This window comes from Notolabrus celidotus, chromosome 6 (genome assembly GCF_009762535.1).
Source record: "Notolabrus celidotus isolate fNotCel1 chromosome 6, fNotCel1.pri, whole genome shotgun sequence".
In the NCBI taxonomy this organism is placed as follows: Eukaryota; Metazoa; Chordata; class Actinopteri; order Labriformes; family Labridae; genus Notolabrus; species Notolabrus celidotus.
In genome coordinates, this window is record NC_048277.1 from 10,389,983 (window position 1) to 10,404,001 (window position 14,019).

The window sequence follows — 14,019 nt, forward strand, 5'->3', positions numbered from 1 at the left end:
CGTGGTGAGCAATTGCAGGTAGCCGGTGGCGGCTTCGCGGCGTACACCTCCATGCAGCACCCTGCCACTTGCCTTTCCAAGACCGAAAGAGAGCCCAGACTCAGACGACGGACGGAGCACGCACCGGGGCCGGTCTGCGGGACGATCCAGAGGCACGAATACTGTTCGGCTTTCAGGACCCACTTTGTTTATCCTTTGACACAAGAATCAGGGGAGAGCGCGAACGCAGTCCCCCACTACCACAAATTATGCAGTCGAGATTCCCACATTTGGGGAATTCGCAGGGGTCAGCACAGCCGGAGTGCAATGGCTGAGCCTCGCCCTGGGTGAACCACCTTCTTGATCATGGTATCTCCCCTGCCAGGTAAGTATGAGTTGGATGCGTCAGAGACAGGGGACTAATTCCCAGACACAGCACCCTGGCTGGTGGTGGCCACAAGCCACAATCCCAAAGTTTGGTAGCTTGAGCATTAGCTCACCCTCAGCTGCTCCCAAAGTGGCCAAAGAGTGCAAAACACTGACTTGGGTTTGCAGCACAAGCTCTCTGTCCCCTTTTCTCCGTCTGTCAAAAGAGAGAAACACAACTCCCAGTTTTTACTTGGCAAGCTGTTTACGTGTCTGAGAAAGCAAACACACTCCAGCAACCACGCAAAAGCCTAAAACCTAAGCAGTCCAGCGAGGGAAGAATGTCTAGAGCACATTTCTTTCACAAAGTCAGGACAGTCTGGTCGGGGAGAACATTCACTTCTCTTTGGCCCCTCGTCAAGGTCGCTGCTTGCTGCCGTCGCCGTGGTGAGCAATTGCAGGTAGCCGGTGGCGGCTTCGCGGCGTACACCTCCATGCAGCACCCTGCCACTTGCCTTTCCAAGACCGAAAGAGAGCCCAGACTCAGACGACGGACGGAGCACGCACCGGGGCCGGTCTGCGGGACGATCCAGAGGCACGAATACTGTTCGGCTTTCAGGACCCACTTTGTTTATCCTTTGACACAAGAATCAGGGGAGAGCGCGAACGCAGTCCCCCACTACCACAAATTATGCAGTCGAGATTCCCACATTTGGGGAATTCGCAGGGGTCAGCACAGCCGGAGTGCAATGGCTGAGCCTCGCCCTGGGTGAACCACCTTCTTGATCATGGTATCTCCCCTGCCAGGTAAGTATGAGTTGGATGCGTCAGAGACAGGGGACTAATTCCCAGACACAGCACCCTGGCTGGTGGTGGCCACAAGCCACAATCCCAAAGTTTGGTAGCTTGAGCATTAGCTCACCCTCAGCTGCTCCCAAAGTGGCCAAAGAGTGCAAAACACTGACTTGGGTTTGCAACACAAGCTCTCTGTCCCCTTTTCTCCGTCTGTCAAAAGAGAGAAACACAACTCCCAGTTTTTACTTGGCAAGCTGTTTACGTGTCTGAGAAAGCAAACACACTCCAGCAACCACGCAAAAGCCTACAACCTAAGCAGTCCAGCGAGGGAAGAATGTCTAGAGCACATTTCTTTCACAAAGTCAGGACAGTCTGGTCGGGGAGAACATTCACTTCTCTTTGGCCCCTCGTCAAGGTCGCTGCTTGCTGCCGTCGCCGTGGTGAGCAATTGCAGGTAGCCGGTGGCGGCTTCGCGGCGTACACCTCCATGCAGCACCCTGCCACTTGCCTTTCCAAGACCGAAAGAGAGCCCAGACTCAGACGACGGACGGAGCACGCACCGGGGCCGGTCTGCGGGACGATCCAGAGGCACGAATACTGTTCGGCTTTCAGGACCCACTTTGTTTATCCTTTGACACAAGAATCAGGGGAGAGCGCGAACGCAGTCCCCCACTACCACAAATTATGCAGTCGAGATTCCCACATTTGGGGAATTCGCAGGGGTCAGCACAGCCGGAGTGCAATGGCTGAGCCTCGCCCTGGGTGAACCACCTTCTTGATCATGGTATCTCCCCTGCCAGGTAAGTATGAGTTGGATGTGTCAGAGACAGGGGACTAATTCCCAGACACAGCACCCTGGCTGGTGGTGGCCACAAGCCACAATCCCAAAGTTTGGTAGCTTGAGCATTAGCTCACCCTCAGCTGCTCCCAAAGTGGCCAAAGAGTGCAAAACACTGACTTGGGTTTGCAGCACAAGCTCTCTGTCCCCTTTTCTCCGTCTGTCAAAAGAGAGAAACACAACTCCCAGTTTTTACTTGGCAAGCTGTTTACGTGTCTGAGAAAGCAAACACACTCCAGCAACCACGCAAAAGCCTAAAACCTAAGCAGTCCAGCGAGGGAAGAATGTCTAGAGCACATTTCTTTCACAAAGTCAGGACAGTCTGGTCGGGGAGAACATTCACTTCTCTTTGGCCCCTCGTCAAGGTCGCTGCTTGCTGCCGTCGCCGTGGTGAGCAATTGCAGGTAGCCGGTGGCGGCTTCGCGGCGTACACCTCCATGCAGCACCCTGCCACTTGCCTTTCCAAGACCGAAAGAGAGCCCAGACTCAGACGACGGACGGAGCACGCACCGGGGCCGGTCTGCGGGACGATCCAGAGGCACGAATACTGTTCGGCTTTCAGGACCCACTTTGTTTATCCTTTGACACAAGAATCAGGGGAGAGCGCGAACGCAGTCCCCCACTACCACAAATTATGCAGTCGAGATTCCCACATTTGGGGAATTCGCAGGGGTCAGCACAGCCGGAGTGCAATGGCTGAGCCTCGCCCTGGGTGAACCACCTTCTTGATCATGGTATCTCCCCTGCCAGGTAAGTATGAGTTGGATGCGTCAGAGACAGGGGACTAATTCCCAGACACAGCACCCTGGCTGGTGGTGGCCACAAGCCACAATCCCAAAGTTTGGTAGCTTGAGCATTAGCTCACCCTCAGCTGCTCCCAAAGTGGCCAAAGAGTGCAAAACACTGACTTGGGTTTGCAGCACAAGCTCTCTGTCCCCTTTTCTCCGTCTGTCAAAAGAGAGAAACACAACTCCCAGTTTTTACTTGGCAAGCTGTTTACGTGTCTGAGAAAGCAAACACACTCCAGCAACCACGCAAAAGCCTACAACCTAAGCAGTCCAGCGAGGGAAGAATGTCTAGAGCACATTTCTTTCACAAAGTCAGGACAGTCTGGTCGGGGAGAACATTCACTTCTCTTTGGCCCCTCGTCAAGGTCGCTGCTTGCTGCCGTCGCCGTGGTGAGCAATTGCAGGTAGCCGGTGGCGGCTTCGCGGCGTACACCTCCATGCAGCACCCTGCCACTTGCCTTTCCAAGACCGAAAGAGAGCCCAGACTCAGACGACGGACGGAGCACGCACCGGGGCCGGTCTGCGGGACGATCCAGAGGCACGAATACTGTTCGGCTTTCAGGACCCACTTTGTTTATCCTTTGACACAAGAATCAGGGGAGAGCGCGAACGCAGTCCCCCACTACCACAAATTATGCAGTCGAGATTCCCACATTTGGGGAATTCGCAGGGGTCAGCACAGCCGGAGTGCAATGGCTGAGCCTCGCCCTGGGTGAACCACCTTCTTGATCATGGTATCTCCCCTGCCAGGTAAGTATGAGTTGGATGCGTCAGAGACAGGGGACTAATTCCCAGACACAGCACCCTGGCTGGTGGTGGCCACAAGCCACAATCCCAAAGTTTGGTAGCTTGAGCATTAGCTCACCCTCAGCTGCTCCCAAAGTGGCCAAAGAGTGCAAAACACTGACTTGGGTTTGCAGCACAAGCTCTCTGTCCCCTTTTCTCCGTCTGTCAAAAGAGAGAAACACAACTCCCAGTTTTTACTTGGCAAGCTGTTTACGTGTCTGAGAAAGCAAACACACTCCAGCAACCACGCAAAAGCCTACAACCTAAGCAGTCCAGCGAGGGAAGAATGTCTAGAGCACATTTCTTTCACAAAGTCAGGACAGTCTGGTCGGGGAGAACATTCACTTCTCTTTGGCCCCTCGTCAAGGTCGCTGCTTGCTGCCGTCGCCGTGGTGAGCAATTGCAGGTAGCCGGTGGCGGCTTCGCGGCGTACACCTCCATGCAGCACCCTGCCACTTGCCTTTCCAAGACCGAAAGAGAGCCCAGACTCAGACGACGGACGGAGCACGCACCGGGGCCGGTCTGCGGGACGATCCAGAGGCACGAATACTGTTCGGCTTTCAGGACCCACTTTGTTTATCCTTTGACACAAGAATCAGGGGAGAGCGCGAACGCAGTCCCCCACTACCACAAATTATGCAGTCGAGATTCCCACATTTGGGGAATTCGCAGGGGTCAGCACAGCCGGAGTGCAATGGCTGAGCCTCGCCCTGGGTGAACCACCTTCTTGATCATGGTATCTCCCCTGCCAGGTAAGTATGAGTTGGATGCGTCAGAGACAGGGGACTAATTCCCAGACACAGCACCCTGGCTGGTGGTGGCCACAAGCCACAATCCCAAAGTTTGGTAGCTTGAGCATTAGCTCACCCTCAGCTGCTCCCAAAGTGGCCAAAGAGTGCAAAACACTGACTTGGGTTTGCAGCACAAGCTCTCTGTCCCCTTTTCTCCGTCTGTCAAAAGAGAGAAACACAACTCCCAGTTTTTACTTGGCAAGCTGTTTACGTGTCTGAGAAAGCAAACACACTCCAGCAACCACGCAAAAGCCTACAACCTAAGCAGTCCAGCGAGGGAAGAATGTCTAGAGCACATTTCTTTCACAAAGTCAGGACAGTCTGGTCGGGGAGAACATTCACTTCTCTTTGGCCCCTCGTCAAGGTCGCTGCTTGCTGCCGTCGCCGTGGTGAGCAATTGCAGGTAGCCGGTGGCGGCTTCGCGGCGTACACCTCCATGCAGCACCCTGCCACTTGCCTTTCCAAGACCGAAAGAGAGCCCAGACTCAGACGACGGACGGAGCACGCACCGGGGCCGGTCTGCGGGACGATCCAGAGGCACGAATACTGTTCGGCTTTCAGGACCCACTTTGTTTATCCTTTGACACAAGAATCAGGGGAGAGCGCGAACGCAGTCCCCCACTACCACAAATTATGCAGTCGAGATTCCCACATTTGGGGAATTCGCAGGGGTCAGCACAGCCGGAGTGCAATGGCTGAGCCTCGCCCTGGGTGAACCACCTTCTTGATCATGGTATCTCCCCTGCCAGGTAAGTATGAGTTGGATGCGTCAGAGACAGGGGACTAATTCCCAGACACAGCACCCTGGCTGGTGGTGGCCACAAGCCACAATCCCAAAGTTTGGTAGCTTGAGCATTAGCTCACCCTCAGCTGCTCCCAAAGTGGCCAAAGAGTGCAAAACACTGACTTGGGTTTGCAGCACAAGCTCTCTGTCCCCTTTTCTCCGTCTGTCAAAAGAGAGAAACACAACTCCCAGTTTTTACTTGGCAAGCTGTTTACGTGTCTGAGAAAGCAAACACACTCCAGCAACCACGCAAAAGCCTAAAACCTAAGCAGTCCAGCGAGGGAAGAATGTCTAGAGCACATTTCTTTCACAAAGTCAGGACAGTCTGGTCGGGGAGAACATTCACTTCTCTTTGGCCCCTCGTCAAGGTCGCTGCTTGCTGCCGTCGCCGTGGTGAGCAATTGCAGGTAGCCGGTGGCGGCTTCGCGGCGTACACCTCCATGCAGCACCCTGCCACTTGCCTTTCCAAGACCGAAAGAGAGCCCAGACTCAGACGACGGACGGAGCACGCACCGGGGCCGGTCTGCGGGACGATCCAGAGGCACGAATACTGTTCGGCTTTCAGGACCCACTTTGTTTATCCTTTGACACAAGAATCAGGGGAGAGCGCGAACGCAGTCCCCCACTACCACAAATTATGCAGTCGAGATTCCCACATTTGGGGAATTCGCAGGGGTCAGCACAGCCGGAGTGCAATGGCTGAGCCTCGCCCTGGGTGAACCACCTTCTTGATCATGGTATCTCCCCTGCCAGGTAAGTATGAGTTGGATGCGTCAGAGACAGGGGACTAATTCCCAGACACAGCACCCTGGCTGGTGGTGGCCACAAGCCACAATCCCAAAGTTTGGTAGCTTGAGCATTAGCTCACCCTCAGCTGCTCCCAAAGTGGCCAAAGAGTGCAAAACACTGACTTGGGTTTGCAACACAAGCTCTCTGTCCCCTTTTCTCCGTCTGTCAAAAGAGAGAAACACAACTCCCAGTTTTTACTTGGCAAGCTGTTTACGTGTCTGAGAAAGCAAACACACTCCAGCAACCACGCAAAAGCCTACAACCTAAGCAGTCCAGCGAGGGAAGAATGTCTAGAGCACATTTCTTTCACAAAGTCAGGACAGTCTGGTCGGGGAGAACATTCACTTCTCTTTGGCCCCTCGTCAAGGTCGCTGCTTGCTGCCGTCGCCGTGGTGAGCAATTGCAGGTAGCCGGTGGCGGCTTCGCGGCGTACACCTCCATGCAGCACCCTGCCACTTGCCTTTCCAAGACCGAAAGAGAGCCCAGACTCAGACGACGGACGGAGCACGCACCGGGGCCGGTCTGCGGGACGATCCAGAGGCACGAATACTGTTCGGCTTTCAGGACCCACTTTGTTTATCCTTTGACACAAGAATCAGGGGAGAGCGCGAACGCAGTCCCCCACTACCACAAATTATGCAGTCGAGATTCCCACATTTGGGGAATTCGCAGGGGTCAGCACAGCCGGAGTGCAATGGCTGAGCCTCGCCCTGGGTGAACCACCTTCTTGATCATGGTATCTCCCCTGCCAGGTAAGTATGAGTTGGATGCGTCAGAGACAGGGGACTAATTCCCAGACACAGCACCCTGGCTGGTGGTGGCCACAAGCCACAATCCCAAAGTTTGGTAGCTTGAGCATTAGCTCACCCTCAGCTGCTCCCAAAGTGGCCAAAGAGTGCAAAACACTGACTTGGGTTTGCAGCACAAGCTCTCTGTCCCCTTTTCTCCGTCTGTCAAAAGAGAGAAACACAACTCCCAGTTTTTACTTGGCAAGCTGTTTACGTGTCTGAGAAAGCAAACACACTCCAGCAACCACGCAAAAGCCTACAACCTAAGCAGTCCAGCGAGGGAAGAATGTCTAGAGCACATTTCTTTCACAAAGTCAGGACAGTCTGGTCGGGGAGAACATTCACTTCTCTTTGGCCCCTCGTCAAGGTCGCTGCTTGCTGCCGTCGCCGTGGTGAGCAATTGCAGGTAGCCGGTGGCGGCTTCGCGGCGTACACCTCCATGCAGCACCCTGCCACTTGCCTTTCCAAGACCGAAAGAGAGCCCAGACTCAGACGACGGACGGAGCACGCACCGGGGCCGGTCTGCGGGACGATCCAGAGGCACGAATACTGTTCGGCTTTCAGGACCCACTTTGTTTATCCTTTGACACAAGAATCAGGGGAGAGCGCGAACGCAGTCCCCCACTACCACAAATTATGCAGTCGAGATTCCCACATTTGGGGAATTCGCAGGGGTCAGCACAGCCGGAGTGCAATGGCTGAGCCTCGCCCTGGGTGAACCACCTTCTTGATCATGGTATCTCCCCTGCCAGGTAAGTATGAGTTGGATGCGTCAGAGACAGGGGACTAATTCCCAGACACAGCACCCTGGCTGGTGGTGGCCACAAGCCACAATCCCAAAGTTTGGTAGCTTGAGCATTAGCTCACCCTCAGCTGCTCCCAAAGTGGCCAAAGAGTGCAAAACACTGACTTGGGTTTGCAGCACAAGCTCTCTGTCCCCTTTTCTCCGTCTGTCAAAAGAGAGAAACACAACTCCCAGTTTTTACTTGGCAAGCTGTTTACGTGTCTGAGAAAGCAAACACACTCCAGCAACCACGCAAAAGCCTACAACCTAAGCAGTCCAGCGAGGGAAGAATGTCTAGAGCACATTTCTTTCACAAAGTCAGGACAGTCTGGTCGGGGAGAACATTCACTTCTCTTTGGCCCCTCGTCAAGGTCGCTGCTTGCTGCCGTCGCCGTGGTGAGCAATTGCAGGTAGCCGGTGGCGGCTTCGCGGCGTACACCTCCATGCAGCACCCTGCCACTTGCCTTTCCAAGACCGAAAGAGAGCCCAGACTCAGACGACGGACGGAGCACGCACCGGGGCCGGTCTGCGGGACGATCCAGAGGCACGAATACTGTTCGGCTTTCAGGACCCACTTTGTTTATCCTTTGACACAAGAATCAGGGGAGAGCGCGAACGCAGTCCCCCACTACCACAAATTATGCAGTCGAGATTCCCACATTTGGGGAATTCGCAGGGGTCAGCACAGCCGGAGTGCAATGGCTGAGCCTCGCCCTGGGTGAACCACCTTCTTGATCATGGTATCTCCCCTGCCAGGTAAGTATGAGTTGGATGCGTCAGAGACAGGGGACTAATTCCCAGACACAGCACCCTGGCTGGTGGTGGCCACAAGCCACAATCCCAAAGTTTGGTAGCTTGAGCATTAGCTCACCCTCAGCTGCTCCCAAAGTGGCCAAAGAGTGCAAAACACTGACTTGGGTTTGCAACACAAGCTCTCTGTCCCCTTTTCTCCGTCTGTCAAAAGAGAGAAACACAACTCCCAGTTTTTACTTGGCAAGCTGTTTACGTGTCTGAGAAAGCAAACACACTCCAGCAACCACGCAAAAGCCTAAAACCTAAGCAGTCCAGCGAGGGAAGAATGTCTAGAGCACATTTCTTTCACAAAGTCAGGACAGTCTGGTCGGGGAGAACATTCACTTCTCTTTGGCCCCTCGTCAAGGTCGCTGCTTGCTGCCGTCGCCGTGGTGAGCAATTGCAGGTAGCCGGTGGCGGCTTCGCGGCGTACACCTCCATGCAGCACCCTGCCACTTGCCTTTCCAAGACCGAAAGAGAGCCCAGACTCAGACGACGGACGGAGCACGCACCGGGGCCGGTCTGCGGGACGATCCAGAGGCACGAATACTGTTCGGCTTTCAGGACCCACTTTGTTTATCCTTTGACACAAGAATCAGGGGAGAGCGCGAACGCAGTCCCCCACTACCACAAATTATGCAGTCGAGATTCCCACATTTGGGGAATTCGCAGGGGTCAGCACAGCCGGAGTGCAATGGCTGAGCCTCGCCCTGGGTGAACCACCTTCTTGATCATGGTATCTCCCCTGCCAGGTAAGTATGAGTTGGATGCGTCAGAGACAGGGGACTAATTCCCAGACACAGCACCCTGGCTGGTGGTGGCCACAAGCCACAATCCCAAAGTTTGGTAGCTTGAGCATTAGCTCACCCTCAGCTGCTCCCAAAGTGGCCAAAGAGTGCAAAACACTGACTTGGGTTTGCAGCACAAGCTCTCTGTCCCCTTTTCTCCGTCTGTCAAAAGAGAGAAACACAACTCCCAGTTTTTACTTGGCAAGCTGTTTACGTGTCTGAGAAAGCAAACACACTCCAGCAACCACGCAAAAGCCTACAACCTAAGCAGTCCAGCGAGGGAAGAATGTCTAGAGCACATTTCTTTCACAAAGTCAGGACAGTCTGGTCGGGGAGAACATTCACTTCTCTTTGGCCCCTCGTCAAGGTCGCTGCTTGCTGCCGTCGCCGTGGTGAGCAATTGCAGGTAGCCGGTGGCGGCTTCGCGGCGTACACCTCCATGCAGCACCCTGCCACTTGCCTTTCCAAGACCGAAAGAGAGCCCAGACTCAGACGACGGACGGAGCACGCACCGGGGCCGGTCTGCGGGACGATCCAGAGGCACGAATACTGTTCGGCTTTCAGGACCCACTTTGTTTATCCTTTGACACAAGAATCAGGGGAGAGCGCGAACGCAGTCCCCCACTACCACAAATTATGCAGTCGAGATTCCCACATTTGGGGAATTCGCAGGGGTCAGCACAGCCGGAGTGCAATGGCTGAGCCTCGCCCTGGGTGAACCACCTTCTTGATCATGGTATCTCCCCTGCCAGGTAAGTATGAGTTGGATGCGTCAGAGACAGGGGACTAATTCCCAGACACAGCACCCTGGCTGGTGGTGGCCACAAGCCACAATCCCAAAGTTTGGTAGCTTGAGCATTAGCTCACCCTCAGCTGCTCCCAAAGTGGCCAAAGAGTGCAAAACACTGACTTGGGTTTGCAGCACAAGCTCTCTGTCCCCTTTTCTCCGTCTGTCAAAAGAGAGAAACACAACTCCCAGTTTTTACTTGGCAAGCTGTTTACGTGTCTGAGAAAGCAAACACACTCCAGCAACCACGCAAAAGCCTACAACCTAAGCAGTCCAGCGAGGGAAGAATGTCTAGAGCACATTTCTTTCACAAAGTCAGGACAGTCTGGTCGGGGAGAACATTCACTTCTCTTTGGCCCCTCGTCAAGGTCGCTGCTTGCTGCCGTCGCCGTGGTGAGCAATTGCAGGTAGCCGGTGGCGGCTTCGCGGCGTACACCTCCATGCAGCACCCTGCCACTTGCCTTTCCAAGACCGAAAGAGAGCCCAGACTCAGACGACGGACGGAGCACGCACCGGGGCCGGTCTGCGGGACGATCCAGAGGCACGAATACTGTTCGGCTTTCAGGACCCACTTTGTTTATCCTTTGACACAAGAATCAGGGGAGAGCGCGAACGCAGTCCCCCACTACCACAAATTATGCAGTCGAGATTCCCACATTTGGGGAATTCGCAGGGGTCAGCACAGCCGGAGTGCAATGGCTGAGCCTCGCCCTGGGTGAACCACCTTCTTGATCATGGTATCTCCCCTGCCAGGTAAGTATGAGTTGGATGCGTCAGAGACAGGGGACTAATTCCCAGACACAGCACCCTGGCTGGTGGTGGCCACAAGCCACAATCCCAAAGTTTGGTAGCTTGAGCATTAGCTCACCCTCAGCTGCTCCCAAAGTGGCCAAAGAGTGCAAAACACTGACTTGGGTTTGCAGCACAAGCTCTCTGTCCCCTTTTCTCCGTCTGTCAAAAGAGAGAAACACAACTCCCAGTTTTTACTTGGCAAGCTGTTTACGTGTCTGAGAAAGCAAACACACTCCAGCAACCACGCAAAAGCCTAAAACCTAAGCAGTCCAGCGAGGGAAGAATGTCTAGAGCACATTTCTTTCACAAAGTCAGGACAGTCTGGTCGGGGAGAACATTCACTTCTCTTTGGCCCCTCGTCAAGGTCGCTGCTTGCTGCCGTCGCCGTGGTGAGCAATTGCAGGTAGCCGGTGGCGGCTTCGCGGCGTACACCTCCATGCAGCACCCTGCCACTTGCCTTTCCAAGACCGAAAGAGAGCCCAGACTCAGACGACGGACGGAGCACGCACCGGGGCCGGTCTGCGGGACGATCCAGAGGCACGAATACTGTTCGGCTTTCAGGACCCACTTTGTTTATCCTTTGACACAAGAATCAGGGGAGAGCGCGAACGCAGTCCCCCACTACCACAAATTATGCAGTCGAGATTCCCACATTTGGGGAATTCGCAGGGGTCAGCACAGCCGGAGTGCAATGGCTGAGCCTCGCCCTGGGTGAACCACCTTCTTGATCATGGTATCTCCCCTGCCAGGTAAGTATGAGTTGGATGCGTCAGAGACAGGGGACTAATTCCCAGACACAGCACCCTGGCTGGTGGTGGCCACAAGCCACAATCCCAAAGTTTGGTAGCTTGAGCATTAGCTCACCCTCAGCTGCTCCCAAAGTGGCCAAAGAGTGCAAAACACTGACTTGGGTTTGCAGCACAAGCTCTCTGTCCCCTTTTCTCCGTCTGTCAAAAGAGAGAAACACAACTCCCAGTTTTTACTTGGCAAGCTGTTTACGTGTCTGAGAAAGCAAACACACTCCAGCAACCACGCAAAAGCCTAAAACCTAAGCAGTCCAGCGAGGGAAGAATGTCTAGAGCACATTTCTTTCACAAAGTCAGGACAGTCTGGTCGGGGAGAACATTCACTTCTCTTTGGCCCCTCGTCAAGGTCGCTGCTTGCTGCCGTCGCCGTGGTGAGCAATTGCAGGTAGCCGGTGGCGGCTTCGCGGCGTACACCTCCATGCAGCACCCTGCCACTTGCCTTTCCAAGACCGAAAGAGAGCCCAGACTCAGACGACGGACGGAGCACGCACCGGGGCCGGTCTGCGGGACGATCCAGAGGCACGAATACTGTTCGGCTTTCAGGACCCACTTTGTTTATCCTTTGACACAAGAATCAGGGGAGAGCGCGAACGCAGTCCCCCACTACCACAAATTATGCAGTCGAGATTCCCACATTTGGGGAATTCGCAGGGGTCAGCACAGCCGGAGTGCAATGGCTGAGCCTCGCCCTGGGTGAACCACCTTCTTGATCATGGTATCTCCCCTGCCAGGTAAGTATGAGTTGGATGCGTCAGAGACAGGGGACTAATTCCCAGACACAGCACCCTGGCTGGTGGTGGCCACAAGCCACAATCCCAAAGTTTGGTAGCTTGAGCATTAGCTCACCCTCAGCTGCTCCCAAAGTGGCCAAAGAGTGCAAAACACTGACTTGGGTTTGCAGCACAAGCTCTCTGTCCCCTTTTCTCCGTCTGTCAAAAGAGAGAAACACAACTCCCAGTTTTTACTTGGCAAGCTGTTTACGTGTCTGAGAAAGCAAACACACTCCAGCAACCACGCAAAAGCCTACAACCTAAGCAGTCCAGCGAGGGAAGAATGTCTAGAGCACATTTCTTTCACAAAGTCAGGACAGTCTGGTCGGGGAGAACATTCACTTCTCTTTGGCCCCTCGTCAAGGTCGCTGCTTGCTGCCGTCGCCGTGGTGAGCAATTGCAGGTAGCCGGTGGCGGCTTCGCGGCGTACACCTCCATGCAGCACCCTGCCACTTGCCTTTCCAAGACCGAAAGAGAGCCCAGACTCAGACGACGGACGGAGCACGCACCGGGGCCGGTCTGCGGGACGATCCAGAGGCACGAATACTGTTCGGCTTTCAGGACCCACTTTGTTTATCCTTTGACACAAGAATCAGGGGAGAGCGCGAACGCAGTCCCCCACTACCACAAATTATGCAGTCGAGATTCCCACATTTGGGGAATTCGCAGGGGTCAGCACAGCCGGAGTGCAATGGCTGAGCCTCGCCCTGGGTGAACCACCTTCTTGATCATGGTATCTCCCCTGCCAGGTAAGTATGAGTTGGATGCGTCAGAGACAGGGGACTAATTCCCAGACACAGCACCCTGGCTGGTGGTGGCCACAAGCCACAATCCCAAAGTTTGGTAGCTTGAGCATTAGCTCACCCTCAGCTGCTCCCAAAGTGGCCAAAGAGTGCAAAACACTGACTTGGGTTTGCAACACAAGCTCTCTGTCCCCTTTTCTCCGTCTGTCAAAAGAGAGAAACACAACTCCCAGTTTTTACTTGGCAAGCTGTTTACGTGTCTGAGAAAGCAAACACACTCCAGCAACCACGCAAAAGCCTACAACCTAAGCAGTCCAGCGAGGGAAGAATGTCTAGAGCACATTTCTTTCACAAAGTCAGGACAGTCTGGTCGGGGAGAACATTCACTTCTCTTTGGCCCCTCGTCAAGGTCGCTGCTTGCTGCCGTCGCCGTGGTGAGCAATTGCAGGTAGCCGGTGGCGGCTTCGCGGCGTACACCTCCATGCAGCACCCTGCCACTTGCCTTTCCAAGACCGAAAGAGAGCCCAGACTCAGACGACGGACGGAGCACGCACCGGGGCCGGTCTGCGGGACGATCCAGAGGCACGAATACTGTTCGGCTTTCAGGACCCACTTTGTTTATCCTTTGACACAAGAATCAGGGGAGAGCGCGAACGCAGTCCCCCACTACCACAAATTATGCAGTCGAGATTCCCACATTTGGGGAATTCGCAGGGGTCAGCACAGCCGGAGTGCAATGGCTGAGCCTCGCCCTGGGTGAACCACCTTCTTGATCATGGTATCTCCCCTGCCAGGTAAGTATGAGTTGGATGCGTCAGAGACAGGGGACTAATTCCCAGACACAGCACCCTGGCTGGTGGTGGCCACAAGCCACAATCCCAAAGTTTGGTAGCTTGAGCATTAGCTCACCCTCAGCTGCTCCCAAAGTGGCCAAAGAGTGCAAAACACTGACTTGGGTTTGCAGCACAAGCTCTCTGTCCCCTTTTCTCCGTCTGTCAAAAGAGAGAAACACAACTCCCAGTTTTTACTTGGCAAGCTGTTTACGTGTCTGAG

The 14,019-nt window shown here is 54.5% G+C and overlaps 18 non-coding genes across 18 annotated transcripts; all 18 read right to left on the minus strand.

Annotated features, from left to right (window-relative positions):
* Window positions 1-208: 208 nt before the first annotated feature.
* LOC117815127 lies at window positions 209-372 on the minus strand. Its single transcript, XR_004631707.1, has one exon. It is a non-coding gene; the product is annotated as a U1 spliceosomal RNA (small nuclear RNA).
* A 624-nt stretch (window positions 373-996) lies between these two features.
* LOC117815139 lies at window positions 997-1,160 on the minus strand. Its single transcript, XR_004631718.1, has one exon. It is a non-coding gene; the product is annotated as a U1 spliceosomal RNA (small nuclear RNA).
* Window positions 1,161-1,784: 624 nt separating this feature from the next.
* On the minus strand, window positions 1,785-1,948 carry LOC117815151. Its single transcript, XR_004631729.1, has one exon. It is a non-coding gene; the product is annotated as a U1 spliceosomal RNA (small nuclear RNA).
* A 624-nt stretch (window positions 1,949-2,572) lies between these two features.
* On the minus strand, window positions 2,573-2,736 carry LOC117815156. Its single transcript, XR_004631734.1, has one exon. It is a non-coding gene; the product is annotated as a U1 spliceosomal RNA (small nuclear RNA).
* Window positions 2,737-3,360: 624 nt separating this feature from the next.
* LOC117815157 lies at window positions 3,361-3,524 on the minus strand. The gene has a single exon (XR_004631735.1). It is a non-coding gene; the product is annotated as a U1 spliceosomal RNA (small nuclear RNA).
* A 624-nt stretch (window positions 3,525-4,148) lies between these two features.
* LOC117815158 lies at window positions 4,149-4,312 on the minus strand. The gene has a single exon (XR_004631736.1). It is a non-coding gene; the product is annotated as a U1 spliceosomal RNA (small nuclear RNA).
* A 624-nt stretch (window positions 4,313-4,936) lies between these two features.
* Window positions 4,937-5,100, minus strand: LOC117815159. The gene has a single exon (XR_004631737.1). It is a non-coding gene; the product is annotated as a U1 spliceosomal RNA (small nuclear RNA).
* Window positions 5,101-5,724: 624 nt separating this feature from the next.
* Window positions 5,725-5,888, minus strand: LOC117815160. Its single transcript, XR_004631738.1, has one exon. It is a non-coding gene; the product is annotated as a U1 spliceosomal RNA (small nuclear RNA).
* A 624-nt stretch (window positions 5,889-6,512) lies between these two features.
* LOC117815161 lies at window positions 6,513-6,676 on the minus strand. The gene has a single exon (XR_004631739.1). It is a non-coding gene; the product is annotated as a U1 spliceosomal RNA (small nuclear RNA).
* A 624-nt stretch (window positions 6,677-7,300) lies between these two features.
* On the minus strand, window positions 7,301-7,464 carry LOC117815163. The gene has a single exon (XR_004631741.1). It is a non-coding gene; the product is annotated as a U1 spliceosomal RNA (small nuclear RNA).
* A 624-nt stretch (window positions 7,465-8,088) lies between these two features.
* On the minus strand, window positions 8,089-8,252 carry LOC117815164. The gene has a single exon (XR_004631742.1). It is a non-coding gene; the product is annotated as a U1 spliceosomal RNA (small nuclear RNA).
* Window positions 8,253-8,876: 624 nt separating this feature from the next.
* LOC117815165 lies at window positions 8,877-9,040 on the minus strand. Its single transcript, XR_004631743.1, has one exon. It is a non-coding gene; the product is annotated as a U1 spliceosomal RNA (small nuclear RNA).
* Window positions 9,041-9,664: 624 nt separating this feature from the next.
* LOC117815167 lies at window positions 9,665-9,828 on the minus strand. Its single transcript, XR_004631744.1, has one exon. It is a non-coding gene; the product is annotated as a U1 spliceosomal RNA (small nuclear RNA).
* A 624-nt stretch (window positions 9,829-10,452) lies between these two features.
* Window positions 10,453-10,616, minus strand: LOC117815168. Its single transcript, XR_004631745.1, has one exon. It is a non-coding gene; the product is annotated as a U1 spliceosomal RNA (small nuclear RNA).
* Window positions 10,617-11,240: 624 nt separating this feature from the next.
* On the minus strand, window positions 11,241-11,404 carry LOC117815169. Its single transcript, XR_004631746.1, has one exon. It is a non-coding gene; the product is annotated as a U1 spliceosomal RNA (small nuclear RNA).
* A 624-nt stretch (window positions 11,405-12,028) lies between these two features.
* Window positions 12,029-12,192, minus strand: LOC117815170. Its single transcript, XR_004631747.1, has one exon. It is a non-coding gene; the product is annotated as a U1 spliceosomal RNA (small nuclear RNA).
* Window positions 12,193-12,816: 624 nt separating this feature from the next.
* LOC117815171 lies at window positions 12,817-12,980 on the minus strand. Its single transcript, XR_004631748.1, has one exon. It is a non-coding gene; the product is annotated as a U1 spliceosomal RNA (small nuclear RNA).
* A 624-nt stretch (window positions 12,981-13,604) lies between these two features.
* On the minus strand, window positions 13,605-13,768 carry LOC117815172. The gene has a single exon (XR_004631749.1). It is a non-coding gene; the product is annotated as a U1 spliceosomal RNA (small nuclear RNA).
* Window positions 13,769-14,019: the final 251 nt, after the last annotated feature.